Raw genomic sequence first — 14,416 nt, 5'->3', positions numbered from 1 at the left:
ATTGTTGCGACTTTTCCATAATAGCCAACACAAAATGGAAAACAACGTTGACCAATCCTCCTCCTCATCAACAAATCCCCCTTGATTTGTCAAATTCTAGACTAACGACTCATTCAGATTTGTTGAGAAGAAAACATTTCTAGTAATGTTAAGAACAAAATGTCAAACCGATTTCGAAAATTCACAATCTCAGATTGCATGAATACTTGACTCAAAGGAATTCCCGCATCAAGGGCAATGTCTTTCATTAGTCATGTGTTTTCAAGCCCGCTCGCCAAAAGTTAGGAGCCAATTCTGCCAAAGCAGCCAAAGAAAAACATGAACTCGTTGTGGAGCCATATTCCTCCAAATCAAGTTCCAATTCATAGATGGATAAGCACTACCAAGTGAGGAAAGGTTCTTATAAGTTAGATGGAAAAACACGAACTCTGTGTCATTTTAATTTCATATCTAAACAATTTTTAGCCTATTAAATTAGATAGTTAATTCATTTAATTTAATTGCATCACATTTTCAACTCATATTATCTACCTTCACCAATTTGTTAAGTTATAGTTTTTCACAAAGAATTGCTTAACAGTCCCTATGGAGACGAAAACTCAATATTCTTATCACTTTATTACTTGATACGATTGTGTACACATTCACATTTTCGTCGTTCCAAGTTTTTGGGGCTGTTGCCAAGGACTGTTTTAAAAGACATTATTTGTGAAGTTGTCAATTTTGCATTTTGGTTTCTTTTTCTATTAAAATTTTAACTCCATTATTTTCTATGATTATTTCAAGTGTTTATGAGTATTTATCAAATTTTGGATTTACTCCCCGTAGATCATGAAATTGGAAGGACTTTTAGACAAAGGAGAAGACAAACAGCTCAAAGAATGACGGAAGATATGAACCTTGAGAACTTAAATCAAGGAAATAGAGCAAATCATGCTCAGAATCCCATCTTTGTTGCTGATGACAGGGATCGAGCCTTAAGATAGTATATCGTGCCTCTGTTTAATTAGCTTAATCAAAGAATTAGAAAACCTAAAATCGAGGTATAATAATTCAAGATAAAGCTAGTGATGTTCCAGATGCTTCAGACAATGGGCTGGTTCAGTGGAATGCCTACTGAAGATTCTCACCTTCACCTCAAGTTGTTTTTGGAAGTGAGTGATTCCTTCAAGCTAGCCAGAGTACCTGAAGATGCACTAAGGCTAAAATTGTTCCCATATTCACTAAGGGACAGAGCTCAAACCTGGTTGAACTCATTGCCACCCGATTCTATTACAACATGGCAAGAGTTCGCAGAATGTTTCCTTATGAGGTATTTCCCACCTAGCAAAAATGCTAAGTTACGGAATGAAATCACGTCCTTCTAGCAAATGGATGATGAATCTCTATATGATGCATGAGAAATATTTAAAGAGCTATTAAGGAAATGTCTTTATCAAGAAATTCTGCATTGTATTTAGCTAGAGACGTTTTATAATGGTCTCAATGCTTATACAAGGATGGTGGTAGATGCATCAATGAATGGTGCTCTCCTTTCTAAGTCTTATAATGAGGATTATAAAATTTTTGAGAAAATTTTCAGCAATAATTACTAACGACCAACCAACAGAGCATTCTCAAGAAGACGAGTAGCAAGACTACATGAAGTGGATGCCCTCACTTCACTCGCAGCTTAGGTATCTTCAATATCTTCAATGCTTAAGAATTTTACTACTAATGGGTTTAATAATGTTGCAACTCAGCTACCTAATTAATTTGACAACATAGCTTGTGTATACTATGGGGAAGGCACTTGTTCAAAAATTACCCATCAGACCTAGAGTAAGTTTTTTACATGGATAATTAGAACCAGAACAGGGGTAGGTAAGGATCGTAATTTTACAACCCATCATTGCGGAAAGACCCTAATTTTTTTTGTGGTAACCAAGGAGTTAGACCGAGTAACACTTATGTGAATCCCAGACCAACCCAGCTACTTAGATTTACCCAACAAGTTCAATAACCACCACAAGTCGAACATTCTGATATCTTGAAAAACCTATTGAAAGAGTATATGGCAAAAAATGATGTCACTCTTGTAACACCCCTTACCTATATTCTAGGTCGGAACAGGGTACGAGGTATTACCAGACTTAAACACAATTAAACACACCCAAAACCAGATTATAAAACTTTATTCCAAATTAACTATTATTCAAACACATGCTTAAAGTCTCTTATACAGGCCTACGAGGTCCAAAGCATACGTTGGAGAAAGATCGGGATCAAACTATGAACTTTTAGAGCTTTTAGAAAACATAAGAAAATTTTATCATGAAACAGGGCCACACGCCCGTGTAGGTAGGCCATGTGGTCACTCACGCCTATGTCTCAAGCCCATGGAGCTCTCTAACTTGTATCTAAGAAGAAACTTGAGTCACACGGCCTGAGTACACGCTCATGTTGCTAGGCCGTATGATAATTAAAATTCACATTTTAGGTGCAGACTTCACACGGCCGTATCACACGGCCATGTTAAAGTCCGTGTGTGTCACACGGCCAAGCCACAAGCCTGTGTGCTAGGCCGTGTACCTAAGCCTGGACATTATGTTTCTCATTTTTAAGTTGCAAAGGACACACGGCCTTATCACATGCCCATATGACACACGGCTTAGACACACGCCCATAGGCCCTTTTAGACCATTTTTCTCACTCTTTTTACTTTTGTCTTGCACAAAAAAACACTTTTATATACCAATAAAGTTCAGCCAATTCAAACCCAAACATGTATATTTCATTATCTATTATAACTAACACAATCAAATTACATTACACACTTAATCGTTCATCCTATGACATTATCAAATCAACCCCTATACATGCCATATAAATCAAAAAGTTGTTTAACAAAATCTACTGGAATAAATCTAGATAGTGTGATCCTCGATGTAGATCCGATCCTCCTTATGTATATAAGTCAATCTACAAAAGAAATAACATACACAAGTAAACTTATAGAAGCTTAGTAAGCTCATAGGCGTAGAAAAATAAACCTTACCGAATATTGTACACAAATATATAACATTTAATTTCACTAAACCTTCCTGTAAATCACAAAATCATTAATAAACTCATTTGATTGATTTCAATGTCACTATTCACCAATTTTAGATCTCTTGGGCCCATTTCTCATTTACCTTCATAGTCAAATTAGGGAACAATAATGGAATTGAGTGCTTCATTATCACATTGCCATGGTAAAACCATGGACTTGCACATAGGCACATATCACACACTGAAGCCATAGCCCAGCTATGGTCTTACACGGATCACATATCATACCAATGCCATATCCCAGATATGGTCTTATACGAAAGCTCATATTATACCAATGCCATGGTCTTATACGGAAGCACATTATCACATCACACCGATGCCAAAGCCCTGCTATGGTCTTATACGGGAGCACATATCACATCTTTTCCGTCAATTCATCATGGTCACAGAACGAAAACACTCAAAACAATTGTTCCAACTAATTTGTACTTTTATTCAAATATTATTTCATAATTATTACAATTCGATAATATTCATTTACAATAATATACCATAGTATTCATGCAATTTTTATAATAAAACATTGATTTTTTGTCATATAAACTTACCTGGGCTGACTTACAAAAGTCATAGAAATTTCAAGGACTATTCTTGTAATTTCTCCTTTCCATGATTCACTTCGTTTTCTTGATCTATAATTATAAAATCATTCCCTCATTAGCATCTATTTCAATTCTATTCTACTTCACAATTTATGCCCTTTAATTTTTGAAATTACACTTTTACCCTTAAACATTTTAGCTTTTATAATTTAGTCCTTGTTCAATTTATTCATCAATTGGACTAATTTCTCTCAAATAACACTTTATCTCAACATTATAAACTACTTCACAACCTTTAACATTCAAAGTTTCAACACAAAACCCTAATTTTAACAACTTTCACAATTAGGTCCTAAAGATCAATTTTTATTTAATTATATCCATAAAATCATCTTATAATAAAATTAAAACCCCAATTCCATGCTAAATCATCATAAACTTCCATCACTTACTCATGGAAACTTTCCAAATCATTCATAAAAGCAAAAACTAATAAATTGAATAGTAGGACCTATTTGTAAAAGTCTCAAAAACACAAAAATTACAAGAAATAATCAAGAATTGAACTTACATGTTGTAAAACATAAAACCAGATTCTTAAAAGCTCTCTAATGGTGTTTTTAGCTGATGAAGATGAACAAGAATGATGAATTCTCTAGAATTACCAACTACATCATATTTTACACTTAAATTTTACCCTATTTCCAATTTTGCCCTTTGTTCACACTTGATTTTTTTACATTTCCTGCACACTCATGTCGTCCAACCTATCTAATTTGGGTTTATTTACCTTTTAACTCCTTCCTTAATGATCTTTTAAGCTATTTAATCATATTTTATAGTTTTTCACTTTATTCAATTTAGTCATTTTTCTTCAATTAATTACTGAAATGTTAAAATCTTTTAACCAAACTTTAATACTAACTTAGTAACATTCCATAAATATTTCTAAAAATATTTTTGGCTCGGGTTATCAATTAGAGGTCTTGATACCTCATTTTTATCTCATTTTATCTGAAAATTTCCTTAAATTCATAATTTCACTAATTCAAAAATATTTCTAAAATCACACTTAAATTTTACTTACTAATATCTAAACTCACATGTCGGATTTAGTGATCTTAAATCACTATTCCGCTACCACTGAAATTTGGGCCATTACAACTTTCCCCCTTAAGAAATTTCGTCCTCGAAATTTCGTACCTGAAAACAAATGCGGATATTGTAATCTCATTGATTCCTCTATTTCTCAGGTTGCCTCCTCCAATCCATGTTGATGCCATAACACTTTTACTAACCATACTCGTTTATTCTGTAACTCTTTAACTTCCCGAGCTAATATTTTCACTGGTTCCTCCGAATAAGTTATATCTGATTGTAGCTTTATCTCAGTATGAGGAATCACATGTGAAGGATCTGATCTATATCATCTCACCATAGATACATGAAACACACTATGAATCTTCTTAAGTTTCGGAGGCAAAGCCAATCTATAAGCTACTGGACCGATCCTCTCAACGACTTCATATGGCCCGATAAGTCGTGGACTAAGTTTTCGCTTTCTACCAAACCGTAGAACTTTCTTCCACAGAGAAACTTTCAAGAACACACGATCACGCACACTAAACTCTATATCTCTTCTTTTTAAATCTGCGTAAGACTTCTGACGATCGGAAGCAACTTTCAATCTATCTCGAATAATCCAGACTTTCTCTTCAGTTTCCCGAATCAAATCCACTCCCACTAATTTTGATTCACTTAATTCTGACCAATACAATGGGGTTTTACACTTTCTTCCATACAAAGCTTCAAACGGTGCTATTTTGATACTAGCTTGATAGCTATTATTATAAGCAAATTCAGCTAAAGGTAAATACCTTTCCCAACTACCACCGAACTCGAGTACACAACATCTCAGCATATCTTCTAAAATCTGAATCACTCGCTCTGATTGCCTATCAGTCTGAGGATGAAAAGCTATACTAAATTTTTACTTAGTACCCAAAACTTCCTGTAGTTTACTCCAAAATCTCGAAGTAAACCTCGGATCTCGATCAGAAATAATAGACGTCGGCACTTCATGTAATCTCACGATTTCTGACACATATGATTCCGCTAGTTTTTCAAGCAAAAAATCTGTTCAGATCGGAATAAAATAGGCTGACTTAGTCAATCTATCCACTAAATCTAAAATTATTGCCAAAAAGTTTATTATAAAAATAATTTACATGTTATAAAAGTGTTATAATATTTTATATATAAAAAATTATAGCTAAGTTTGAACATAACTTATTTATGTTTCCATGCTATATATTATAAAAATAATAGACATATTCATAAATAAATAAAAAACATTATAGCTTTTTAGCATATATAAAAAAATAACTTACTATAATTGTGAAAAAATTATATTATTTATAAGAAGTATTATAAAAGTTTTAGGCAATTTATAAAACATTTTTATAAAGGTTATATATTATAAATTTCATTTTTTTACTTAATTTATCTATTATAGAAAGGGATACAACTTAGCATAAGTCTTTCTCTAAATTAATTTATATAAGTTTTTATAATTAAAGCTACAGACTATTTAGACCGTTAACTCAAATATTATAAGGTTGATGCTAATTATACAAATAGAAAAAGTTTTCTTGCACTATATCATAGGGTATGATATCATTTGAGAAAATGATATCAGACACAAACACCATAAATAACTTGAAAACTTTTTAATTTGAGACATTCAAGGCTTCGGTTATATTAGCATATTGTAAATAGAAAAATATTTCTTATATTAACAACATCACCATAGTATAGCATAAAAAAAAAGGTTAGATTGTACTACCATGTTGCATATTTCAACTTAAATCATAGGTGGAGTTAAGACTATCCATATTTCGAAGAGTATATGGAAGAAAGAGATCTTAATAATATTAACAACGCAGTTACAAATTCAAATGATGATGAACTTAATCAATGACCAACATATGATGATAATGAACATAAGTTAAATATTAAAGAGGGAATAACTCAACAAATATGCATTAGAAAAATTGGATAAATTTGCATATGATGTTTATTTTTCTTTCTATTTTAATTATTAATTGTATTATCAAATACTTTTTAAGATTAGCATAATACTTATGGTAATTTGATTTTAACTTTTGTTACTTGTTCAGAAATTATTTTTATCATATTAATAATATTTAGAGTAATTAATATTTTTAAAATGATAAATTATGCAACCATATAATTACAAATTGTACTACTAAATATAGCATAAGGAATTATAATGTAATTACAACTTGACAACAAAACACATCTAAGGAATTACAATTTTTGTAATTACATAAAAATATAATTACTATCCTAATAATTATACTTTCATTCAATTACTATATATTGTCTAAACATTCCTTAATGAAAAGGTTGTTACAAATCACTCTCCCGAAATTCCTCGCATTACATGCAATACTTCTCAATAAAAGAACTTTAAAGGGGTGTCTAAAACACCCCAAACGGCTCAAGAAGAAAATCAACGATCGGCCTATTCATAGGCTCTTCTTTATCATTGATCATCAACCAAAAGATGAGTTTTTATAACTAGTTTAAATGTTGATAATTACCTCCATAAATTATTTGAAAAAATATTCAAATAAATCTCTTCATAGAACAACTTTCCATCAGCTTCAAAATTCTTAATAGGATAGGGTAAGGATAAACTTCAAACTCCTCCCTTATCCTCCAAGCCAGTCAAATGGATAAGGATGATATTTGACACAAAATATTTCTTCATTTGTTGCATTAATGAGATTAAATCAAAAGTCAAATATGCCAATACAAAGGCTTTGACCGCACCAAAGCTATTATTCTATTTGTTGTTCGAACATGAAGCAGTCAAAGTTCCAACATTACCTATCGGTATTGCTAAATTTTAAATTTATTTATACTTTTTTAAAATAATATATATTTATATATTTAATTTTTAATAATATATATAAATGTATCTCAATAGGTAAAAAGTATCATGGAAGACCTTATACTAGGAATCGAATTATATTTTGCACCCTCTACTAAAAAATGGATAAATTAATTCTTATACATTAGATCAAAAAGCAAACTAGTTCTTATGTTAAAAATTTCTATATATTTCTACTGTTTAAAACTAGTTCATTTATGTTAGTGTGAGGTACACATGGCACATCACGTGTAACTGTTTGGTTATTCTATTAGTCACCCCTTTAACAATATAAATAGATGAAAATTTTAACAAAAATGACCAATTTGCTCTTTGATCTAATGTACAAAAACTAATTTACTCACTATTTGAGTAAATGGGGTAAAAATGCAATCTAACTCATAGTACAGTGGCCTCCACGATTCTTTTAACATCTCGATCATTTAGGTAGAAACATGTTTATGCAAATAGAAATTTTAAAATGATTAAATTAGTCTAGAGCATATGTAAAATGCTATAAAGAGGATGGATTATTCGTCTAGAACATGTTTATTGAGAGGCAAATGACGTAGCCGATGTAAAATGCTATAATGGTGCAAAATCAAGGGAGCCTGGATATCATTTTTTCAATGAACCTCCAGAAGAAGCTAAGTCAACTCTACATGCTGACAAAATGGGAATCACCTACACAAGAATAATTAAGCAGTAGCCTTTATTCTGTAATGCCCTGAATAATTTATTTCAATTCGTGTAAATAGCTTATATAAATATGTATCTGCTTCAGTGGCTAAGTGTTTTGGGTGTGTGTGAGAGGTCTTAGGTTTAAGTCTAACTTTTGACAAAACTTTGTTATTTTAGATCCAAGCCTTACCCTTGTTGAGTGGGCTTATATAAAATTGTCTGTTAATTCATATTAGAATGAGCCTACTGGTTCGAGTGGTAAAGGATTGATATGTTGGAGGTTTTGTGTTTGAATCCCTGCGCAAGCGTGGATGTTATTTTTGGCTTGGTTGTATGTTAGTGTTTCGGTGGAGTTGGGTTTTTGAGGTGGTTGTAGATTAGTGGGAGAAAAATAAGAGATGTGTTATCATACCTTTTATTTTTCTTATTATTATATTTTTATTATTTTCTTTTTCAAAATTTCGGTTTCTCTTCCAAATTCTGATGTTCATTTTGCTTCCTCCCCTATTTTCCACTTCTGTTATTTTTCTCTTCAGTCGGTATCCTCTTTTTGTCCTTCCAAATTGCTTGTTTTTTTTGGTTTACGGTATTCGTACGTGTTGGTAAGTGATAGTAGTATTTTTGCTTGAGTAGGGAGTTTTTCTTTAAATTCATTTTGAATGATGTTGTCATTTCTGTTAGTATTGAATTTGTGTTTTTAGCAGTAAAGAATCGTGAAGAATGGGGCTCTCCTCTTACGGAATCTTAGTCGGAATCGTCCGGGGCTTTGGGGTAAGTGTTGAATGCTCGAATTGGACTATTTTTGGTTTTGTGGTTTCGGTTTAATCGTGAATTATGACTACTTTTAGGAGTTGGTTTGTCGATTTTAGGTTCTATTGGTCTCGGGTGCGTTCTCGCAGCAAAACCAAAACAGTTGTGTACCTAAAATGCAAAAAATTGAGCTTTAACGAAAGCCAAAAAACCACATTGTTGATGCCATACAATCATTTACTTGACCGTGTGGTTGACAAGAGCATGGCCGTGCGCAAGACACGATCGTGTAGTGGTGTGAGTGTAGCCATCTAGGCCACACGGGCTAGGCCAAGTTGGGCGTGTAGGCCCACACAGGCATGTCACATGGGAGTGTGGGTTTTGGGCTAGGCCATGTGGGCCACACGGGCAAGGCCAATCTGGGCATGTGAGCCTACATGTGTAAGCCAAACGGGCATATAGGCCTAAAAATTTGAAATTTTCCCTAGGATCACACGGGTCGTTCTGATCGACTGTGGGCCTACCATAGGGTCAATAAAGGCTAACCGCACTGTCGATGCCATACGGGAGTGTACCTAGTCGTGTGGTTGGCCAAGTGCGAGGCACGACCACGTGTTTGACGAGAGCATGGCTGTGAACAAGATACGGCCGTATGATGGTGTGAGTGTGGCCGTGTGGGCCACACGAGCAAGGCCAATCTACGCGTGTAGGTCCACATGGGCAAGCCACACGAGCATGTGGGCCCATAAATCTGAAATTTTCCCTAAGATCGCTTGGGTCATTCCGATCGACTGTGGGCCTACCGTAGTGTCGGTAAGGGTTAACCAAACCCTATGACTATGAGATCTGCTATTCTGATACTCTGCTCTGAGTAAAACACTATTATGCTTGTCTGATAATTCTGTTAAGTGTATATATATATATAAATGACATCTGTATATAAGCATGATATTTCTGTATCTGTGACTGGGGTGGATTTTTGTATATGTGGAGGAACTGTTCTGTATGGCGACCTTCGCCTATATTCTGGCATTTAGCTGCATATTATCTGATATGTGTCGTCATGGCACAATATGGTGTGTAGGGTTGGGTGGGTGTTTTTAACCCCACATGGTGTGATGGGATGGTCGGAGTTGGTGTGTAGAGGATGGGGACAAGATTCTGTTTATCTGTTCTGCATATCTGAATCTGTTATCTTTAACTGTATCTGTAGAGGACTTAAGTCCAAATCTGAATCTGAATCTGACTGTTTATGAGATTCTTGTATGTGTGGTATGTCTATTTCTGTTGGGTTACACACTGGGTTTACGAGAACTCACATCTATTTGTCTATTTTGTTCAAGTAATCCACAGACTTAGGCGGATCGTTGTGATGGAGACTCAGCGGTGACCACTCGACCGAGTACTGATATACTTAGTATTTTATGGTTTTTATTTTAAATTCCAGATTTTATTGAGAGATTGCGATTTCTGGGACTCTCTGGACTGTTTGGTTTTTAATTTGGCTTTGGTTTCATTTGCCTGTTAATTTACATGGTTTGACAAAACGCTTTATGAAAACGGAGGTTTCACGCAGACAAAGGTTTTTCTGAAAATACGAACTGGATTTTCAAAATATATCGGGTTTATTAAACTTCCGCTAAAAATTATGTTTTGGCAAATGAAACAATTGAATAACATTTCCAGTAATAACTTTAAAATATGGGTTTTAAAAACTTGGTTGATACTTTTATCGAAGCGACTCAGTTTTCAAAACCCTTCTTTGTGGTACCTCCGAATTCGGCCATAATGTCTAGGTCAGATTTAGGGTGAAACATATTCCTTTTCTCTTTTATGTATAAAAAAATATTAAGATAAAGATATTATGTAGCACCCCAAACCCGGCCCAGAAGTTATGGCCGGATCCGGCATGCCACATCAAAAACGTTAAATTTTTTTTTTCCATTCTAAGTCCAGAAAATCGTACTTGATGTTCAAAAGATTAATTCATTAAGGATTAAAGTGAATGGAAGCTATGCACCAGGTAGGAAACCGGAAAAGAGGTGGTGAGTCCATCGGACCGCTATACCAAGCTCCTTCGGGTCCAATCCTAGACATGCATACCGCCATTGCCACACCTTAATGTCATGGATATTTCTAGGAAACCGATTTGATTAAGTCATTTTTAGGAAAAGTGATTAATTTTGGAAAATACTTTCATTGCGGAAGCTTTGCTTGTTGTCGTGTTATTTTGAAATCAACTGTTGTTTTTGAAAACGCGCCCTAAAGCTATCCAGTTTCAACAGTTAAAATAAGTAATACCTATCTTAGTAATACATATTAAAACCATCAAAAATAATTAAGCAGCCTTATTACATTGAAAAAAAGCCAAAACTTCAAACGTAAATAAAAGGATGTCCAGTTCACCAGAGGAAAATCAAACTTTCAGAACTGGTGGCCACTCCGAATTCCCTCACAGCTCCAAGCCCACTATGGTTGGGGATTTCCTGCGTGGATGAAAATAAAAGGGGTGAGTTTGGGGAAACTCAGTGTGTAAGGAAAACCCATTCAAAGCCCAAGTCAGCTCAAGCCTATTGGGCCTAAGCCCATTCAGGTAACAGTGGTACTAGGCCAGAGCCCTTTTCAAATTACAATAAACTGGGCCTTAGCCCCTTATTCAGATAACAGTATGGCCCATAGGCCCATTTCAAAATACATGCAACATCAATAACATATGCAAGCCCATTTGGGTAATAGTGGTCTTGGGCGAGCCCTTTTAGATTACAATAAACGGGCCTTAGCCCTTATTCAGATAATGATATGGCCCATAGGCCCATTTCAAAATACATGCAACATCGGTAAACATATGCAAGCCCATTTGGGAGACTACTCAACCCACCAACCACTACACTCCACCCGTACCAGCCATACACTCCATGTGGGAATAGCTCAACCCACCCATTAACACTCCACATTGCGACCTTGCTTTGCTCAGCTAACGATAAATTGAGGCAAAGCCTCCATCGTGGACAAGCCACTTTCAGTACTTCCTCCGTCAATATCCCAGTCCCATGCATCAGATAATAACAACATGGCATGCAATAAATAACAACAGTCAAACATGCATTTAGGTCAATTTAACCCTAGGGGTATTTCGATAATTAATCTCCTAGGGGTAAAACTGTAAATTTTCCACTTTTAAAGGTATTTCAGTAATTTATCTATTTTAGGGTTTTTCATGCATTTTCTTACTCTTCACGTACTAACAGAATCACGTACCGAGGGTTCTTACCGAATTGGGCCCGTTGGCCCATCATTCCAATTTTGGCCCATTAAGCTCAAAAATATCGAGGGCACAAAAATCATGCACTTTGCAATCCAAATTTTGCAGCTTACCAAAAACATTAATCGATTTACCTCACGAGCATTCGCACACTCGCAAATCTACAAAATACCGGTTTTCGGCATTTTGGCTTTTCGACTTTTGCCGATCTAGACTAAGAAAGAGGGTGTTAGTTACACACCTGTTTGCGACGATATGCTGACGAGATCCACACACGAACCGCCTACAATTGGATTACTAACACGTTAATCTAACTATTCAAATACAAACTACGTATTAACCCCTTACAATATTCGGCCAACCACACCTACAGATCATAGTAAGCTTATAAGAAATCAATAAGCAACCCATTAACAAATTTTTGTCAATGTTTACCACATAATCATAATTTCACTGCAAGCTGTCTTCTTGAGCAACAGTCACTAAATCATTTATAACTGGAGCTACGAAACTCCAAACCAAGTTCCGTTAATTTTCCCTGAAATTACACTCATATATCTTATATCCATAAAATTTTCAGAATTTTTGGTTTATCCAATCAATACCAGATTTTTCTCAAAGTTTCCCATGTTTCACTGTTTGACTAATCTGACCACTCTTCATTACGAATCAAATTTCTCATTGTACAGAATTTAAAATATGTTCTTGTTTATTTCATTAGAAACTAGACTCAATAAGCTTTAATTACATAATTTATTCAGCTTCTAATTCATCTCCCACAATTTATGGTGATTTTCCAAAGTCACGTTACTGCTGCTGTCCCAAGCAGATTTATTACCAAATCACTCTTTCACACCTAACTTGCATGCTTGTTATTTAAACATGTATATCACCAATCAATCATCACATATCTATGATTTTACTTAAGTATAATCTCCATTTCATCATTTTAAAGCACAACATGTTAGCTGATTTTTCCTTTAACATCTAAGGCACATGCATGCTCATTTGTTTGGCTCAACTTCACATATCTTCCATTTTCATCAAAAGAACATGAAACAACAACCATTTCCTTCATTTTAATTCATGACCAAATGCTCACAACACAACTAAAAATCAAAATATACTTCAAGAGTTAAGGTAGAATCAAGAAGAACTCATGAACCTCAAAATAGAAGCAAGGTACCAAGAACTTACCTTCAATTTTCCTCCTCCTAATGACCAAATACTCAAGAGCTTTCTCCTCTCTTTCTCTTCTCTAACTTTCAGCTATGATGAACAAAGATGGACAAAACTTTGTTCTTTTCACCCTTTTCTTTTAATAAAACTTCATATTTCATCCATTTAATTCTTTAATACAAAAGACATGAAATTCTTATCATGAAACATTTACCTAAACCATTATCATGAAACATTTACCTAACCCATTATCATGGAATATTTACCTAATCCATTATCATGGAACATTTACCTAACCCATTATCAATTTGTATCAATTTGTACCATAAATTATGGATATCAAGTACTCATATTGTCTACAACAACATGATGGCTAGCCACTTCATGTAAAATGGGAGGTTTGTCATGCAAATCCTCCTATTTTGCACTCCTATTTATTTGGCCACTTCAATTTAGCCTATAGCATTTTCAAACATTTTCACATAGGTCCTATTTCATAATTTCACTCCTTTTCTTATGGAACAAAAATTAACTAAAATTACCGGGTTCTATCTTAGCTTGGGCCTTCTAGAGGCCCACTAACATAATTAAACCTAAGCCAACATTCACGAGATTCCGAAAATTGGGCGTTACAACTCTACCCTCCTTAAAGAAATTTCGTCCTCGAAATTTACCTAATCAAACAGATGAGGGTATTGCTGTTGCATCGTCTCTTCGGCTCAAAACTCGAAGTTTCCTTCCTTAACTTATTGAAAACGAGCGACCAAAGACTCATATTCCAACTGCTTTCCTTAATCTGATCCACCAGGTTAGCCTCACTTGTAACTAGCCAATGACTTCCATCATCATACTGACTCGACGAGCAAACATTGCTCTCGGATCGATATAGCTCTCGACTTAGAGCATCGGCAACCACATTAGCCTTGCACGGGTGATACTCGATCGAAC

At 34.6% G+C, this 14,416-nt stretch overlaps 1 long non-coding RNA gene and 1 other non-coding gene across 2 annotated transcripts; both read right to left on the bottom strand.

Moving 5' to 3' along the window:
- Nucleotides 1–1,338: 1,338 nt before the first annotated feature.
- LOC128291924 (small nucleolar RNA R71) lies at nucleotides 1,339–1,444 on the bottom strand. Its single transcript, XR_008281908.1, has one exon. It is a non-coding gene; the product is annotated as a small nucleolar RNA R71 (small nucleolar RNA).
- Nucleotides 1,445–11,221: 9,777 nt separating this feature from the next.
- LOC128291886 (uncharacterized) lies at nucleotides 11,222–13,604 on the bottom strand. The gene is made up of 3 exons (XR_008281864.1): nucleotides 13,487–13,604; nucleotides 12,531–12,572; nucleotides 11,222–11,513 (listed from the first exon to the last, which is right to left on the bottom strand). It is a non-coding gene; the product is annotated as an uncharacterized LOC128291886 (long non-coding RNA).
- Nucleotides 13,605–14,416: the final 812 nt, after the last annotated feature.

The sequence above is a fragment of the Gossypium arboreum genome, chromosome 4 (assembly GCF_025698485.1).
Source record: "Gossypium arboreum isolate Shixiya-1 chromosome 4, ASM2569848v2, whole genome shotgun sequence".
In the NCBI taxonomy this organism is placed as follows: Eukaryota; Viridiplantae; Streptophyta; class Magnoliopsida; order Malvales; family Malvaceae; genus Gossypium; species Gossypium arboreum.
The sequence above is the reverse complement of the archived record's forward strand: the minus strand, read 5'-3'. Positions and strand labels throughout refer to the sequence as shown.